The sequence below is a fragment of the Taudactylus pleione genome, unplaced genomic scaffold (genome assembly GCF_031769625.1).
Source record: "Taudactylus pleione unplaced genomic scaffold, aTauple2 ptg000276l, whole genome shotgun sequence".
Lineage (NCBI taxonomy): Eukaryota > Metazoa > Chordata > Amphibia > Anura > Myobatrachidae > Taudactylus > Taudactylus pleione.
In genome coordinates this window covers 13903891-13909388 of record NW_028284678.1, presented here as the reverse complement: position 1 = coordinate 13909388, position 5498 = coordinate 13903891, and positions in this window count along the sequence as shown.

Sequence of the window (5498 nt, the reverse complement as noted above, 5' to 3'; positions counted from 1 at the left end):
AAAAACAACACTGCCCATTACTATGTGTACAAGATGCCAGACAGCCCCTCCATAGGAGTGATGCCAGCCAGCCAGGCAGGCGGCGGGGGGACACTATGACTTATGCTGCATAGGATGCCAGCGCATGGACACGGCCGGACATGAACACAGGGTGTTGAACTTATTATGAATTGGTAATTTTAAGTACTGATAGAATACAACTGAAAGCTTGTTGTTATCAGCAATGTACAGTGAGTACAGGTTGAGTCTCCCATATCCAAATATTCTGAAATACGGCATTTTTTTGGCTTGACTGAGAAAATGAAACCTTTGATTTTTGATGGATCAATGTACACAAACTTTGTCTAAGGCACAACTTATTACAAATATTGTATAACATTACCTTCAGGCTGTATGTATAGGGTGTATATAAAACATAACTGAATTTTATGTATGTACACAAACTTTGTTTGAGCCACAAAATTATTGAAAATATTGTATAAAATTACTTTCAGGCTGTGTGTATAAGGTGTATATAATGTCCTGCAGGCTGTGTGTATAAGGTGTATATAATGACCTGCAGGCTGTGTGTATAAGGTGTATAGAATGTCCTGCAGGCTGTGTATAAGGTGTATAGAATGTCCTGCAGGCTGTGTGTATAAGGTGTATAGAATGACCTGCAGGCTGTGTGTATAAGGTGTATAGAATGAGCTGCAGGCTGTGTGTATAAGGTGTATATAATGAGCTGCAGGCTGTGTGTATAAGGTGTATATAATGAGCTGCAGGCTGTGTGTATAAGGTGTATAGAATGAGCTGCAGGCTGTGTGTATAAGGTGTATATAATGAGCTGCAGGCTGTGTGTATAAGGTGTATAGAATGAGCTGCAGGCTGTGTATAAGGTGTATAGAATGTCCTGCAGGCTGTGTGTATAAGGTGTATATAATGTCCTGCAGGCTGTGTGTATAAGGTGTATATAATGAGCTGCAGGCTGTGTGTATAAGGTGTATAGAATGAGCTGCAGGCTGTGTGTATAAGGTGTATAGAATGAGCTGCAGGCTGTGTGTATAAGGTGTATAGAATGAGCTGCAGGCTGTGTATAAGGTGTATATAATGTCCTGCAGGCTGTGTGTATAAGGTGTATATAATGAGCTGCAGGCTGTGTGTATAAGGTGTATATAATGACCTGCAGGCTGTGTATAAGGTGTATAGAATGACCTGCAGGCTGTGTGTATAAGGTGTATATAATGACCTGCAGGCTGTGTGTATAAGGTGTATATAATGAGCTGCAGGCCCTGTGTATAAGGTGTATAGAATGAGCTGCAGGCCGTGTGTATAAGGTGTATAGAATGAGCTGCAGGCCGTGTGTATAAGGTGTATAGAATGAGCTGCAGGCCGTGTGTATAAGGTGTATAGAATGACCTGCAGGCTGTGTGTATAAGGTGTATATAATGAGCTGCAGGCCGTGTGTATAAGATGTATAGAATGAGCTGCAGGCTGTGTGTATAAGGTGTATAGAATGAGCTGCAGGCTGTGTGTATAAGGTGTATAGAATGACCTGCAGGCTGTGTGTATAAGGTGTATATAATGAGCTGCAGGCTGTGTATAAGATGTATATAATGACCTGCAGGCTGTGTGTATAAGGTGTATATAATGAGCTGCAGGCTGCGTGTATAAGGTGTATATAATGAGCTGCAGGCTGTGTGTATAAGGTGTATATAATGAGCTGCAGGCTGTGTGTATAAGGTGTATATAATGACCTGCAGGCTGTGTATAAGGTGTATATAATGAGCTGCAGGCCGTGTGTGTAAGGTGTATATAATGAGCTGCAGGCCCTGTGTATAAGGTGTATATAATGACCTGCAGGATGTGTATAAGGTGTATATAATGAGCTGCAGGCTGTGTGTGTAAGGTGTATATAATGACCTGCAGGCTGTGTATAAGGTGTATATAATGAGCTGCAGGCCCTGTGTATAAGGTGTATATAATGAGCTGCAGGCTGTGTGTGTAAGGTGTATATAATGAGCTGCAGGCTGTGTGTATAAGGTGTATAGAATGACCTGCAGGCTGTGTGTATAAGGTGTATATAATGACCTGCAGGCTGTGTGTATAAGGTGTATATAATGACCTGCAGGCTGTGTATAAGATGTATATAATGAGCTGCAGGCTGTGTGTATAAGGTGTATATAATGACCTGCAGGCTGTGTGTATAAGGTGTATATAATGACCTGCAGGCTGTGTGTATAAGATGTATATAATGAGCTGCAGGCTGTGTGTATAAGGTGTATCATACTTGCCTACTCTCCCGGGACTGTCGGGAGCCTCCCGAAAATCGGGTGCCGCTCCCGACACCCCGCAAGACTAGACAAGTCTCCCGGAATGGATGCCGGCACCCCTCTATCCCCCGCGCCAGCCGCAAAAGTGGGCGGTGCGGGGGTGTGATGACGCGATTCGCGCTGAATCGCGTCATCCTAGCCCCGCCCCCGCCTTATAATGCCAGTAATATTGGCATTATAAACCGGGGGGCGGGGCCACGATGACGCGGTCGTGTCGGCACTCCCCCGCTCCGCCTCTTTGACCTGCCCCCATCCTCCCTGCTGGACGTACCTGCCAGCCCCCTCCCGGATTCCCCAGCCTAAAAGTCGGCAAGTATGAGGTGTATATAATGAGCTGCAGGCTGTGTGTATAAGGTGTATATAATGACCTGCAGGCTGTGTGTATAAGCTGTATATAATGAGCTGCAGGCTGTGTGTATAAGGTGTATATAATGACCTGCAGGCTGTGTGTATAAGGTGTATATAATGAGCTGCAGGCTGTGTGTATAAGGTGTATATAATGAGCTGCAGGCTGTGTGTATAAGATGTATATAATGACCTGCAGGCTGTGTGTATAAGGTGTATAGAATGACCTGCAGGCTGCGTGTATAAGGTGTATAGAATGACCTGCAGGCTGCGTGTATAAGGTGTATATAATGAGCTGCAGGCTGCGTGTATAAGATGTATATAATGAGCTGCAGGCTGCGTGTATAAGGTGTATAGAATGAGCTGCAGGCTGCGTGTATAAGGTGTATGTAATGAGCTGCAGGCTGCGTGTATAAGGTGTACAGAATGAGCTGCAGGCTGCGTGTATAAGGTGTACAGAATGAGCTGCAGGCTGCGTGTATAAGGTGTATAGAATGACCTGCAGGGTGTGTGTATAAGGTGTATATAATGACCTGCAGGCTGTGTGTATAAGGTGTATAGATGAGCTGCAGGCTGTGTGTATAAGGTGTATAGAATGAGCTGCAGGCTGTGTGTATAAGGTGTATAGAATGAGCTGCTGGCTGTGTGTATAAGGTGTATAGAATGACCTGCAGGCTGTGTGTATAAGGTGTATATAATGAGCTGCAGGCTGTGTGTATAAGGTGTATAGATGAGCTGCAGGCTGTGTGTATAAGGTGTATATAATGACCTGCAGGCTGTGTGTATAAGGTGTATAGAATGAGCTGCAGGCTGTGTGTATAAGGTGTATAGAATGAGCTGCAGGCTGTGTGTATAAGGTGTATAGAATGAGCTGCTGGCTGTGTGTATAAGGTGTATAGAATGACCTGCAGGCTGTGTGTATAAGGTGTATATAATGAGCTGCAGGCTGTGTGTATAAGGTGTATATAATGACCTGCAGGCTGTGTGTATAAGGTGTATATAATGAGCTGCAGGCTGTGTGTATAAGATGTATATAATGAGCTGCAGGCTGTGTGTATAAGGTGTATATAATGACCTGCAGGCTGTGTGTATAAGGTGTATATAATGAGCTGCAGGCTGTGTGTATAAGGTAGGGATGTGCAGGCTCGGTTCTACTCGGTTCCGTTCGTTTATTTTTACCGAATCTTATTGGCTATCCAAAACTTGTGACAGCTGATACCCAATAAGATTCGGTAAAAAAAACGAACGGAACCGAGTAGAACCGAGCCTGCACATCCCTAGTATAAGGCGTATATAATGAGCTGCAGGCTGTGTGTATAAGGTGTATATAATGACCTGCAGGCTGTGTGTATAAGGTGTATATAATGAGCTGCAGGCTGTGTATAAGGTGTATATAATGAGCTGCAGGCTGTGTGTCTAAGGTGTATATAATGACCTGCAGGCTGTGTGTCTAAGGTGTATATAATGAGCTGCAGGCTGTGTGTCTAAGATGTATATAATGAGCTGCAGGCTGTGTGCATAAGGTGTATATAATGAGCTGCAGGCTGTGTGCATAAGGTGTATATAATGAGCTGCAGGCTGTGTGTATAAGGTGTATATAATGACCTGCAGGCTGTGTGTATAAGATGTATATAATGACTCACAGGCTGTGTGTATAAGATGTATATAATGAGCTGCAGGCTGTGTGTATAAGGTGTATAGAATGAGCTGCAGGCTGTGTGTATAAGGTGTATAGAATGAGCTGCAGGCTGTGTGTATAAGATGTATATAATGAGCTGCAGGCTGTGTGTATAAGGTGTATATAATGACCTGCAGGCTGTGTGTATAAGATGTATATAATGACTCGCAGGCTGTGTGTATAAGGTGTATATAATGACCTGCAGGCTGTGTGTATAAGATGTATATAATGACTCACAGGCTGTGTGTATAAGATGTATATAATGACTCACAGGCTGTGTGTATAAGGTGTATAGAATGACCTGCAGGCTGTGTGTATAAAGTGTATAGAATGACCTGTAGGCTGTGTGTATAAGGTGTGTAGAATGACCTGCAGGCTGTGTGTATAAGGTGTATATAATGACCTGCAGGCTGTGTGTATAAGATGTATGTAATGACCGCCAGGCTGTGTGTATAAGGTGTATATAATGACCTGCAGGCTGTGTGTATAAGATGTATGTAATGACCGCCAGGCTGTGTGTATAAGGTGTATATAATGGCCTGCAGGCTGTGTGTATAAGGTGTATATAATGACCGGCAACTTGTGTATAAGGTGTATATAATGACCTGCAGGCTGTGTGTATAAAATGTATATAATGACCTGCAGGCTGTGTGTATAAGGTGTATATAATGACCTGCAGGCTGTGTGTATAAGGTGTATATAATGACCGGCAACTTGTGTATAAGGTGTATATAATGACCTGCAGGCTGTGTGTATAAGGTGTATATAATGACCGGCAACTTGTGTATAAGGTGTATATAATGACCTGCAGGCTGTGTGTATAAGGTTTATATAATGAGCTGCAGGCTCTGTGTGTATAAGGTTTATATAATGAGCTGCAGGCTGTGTGTATAAGGTGTATATAATGAGCTGCAGGCTGTGTATAAGGTGTATATAATGACCTGCAGGCTGTGTGTATAAGGTGTATAGAATGAGCTGCAGGCTGTGTATAAGGTGTATATAATGTCCTGCAGGCTGTGTGTATAAGGTGTATATAATGACCTGCAGGCTGTGTGTATAAGGTGTATATAATGACCTGCAGGCTGTGTGTATAAGGTGTATATAATGACCTGCAGGCTGTGTGTATAAGGTGTATAGAATGAGCTGCAGGCTGTGTATAAGGT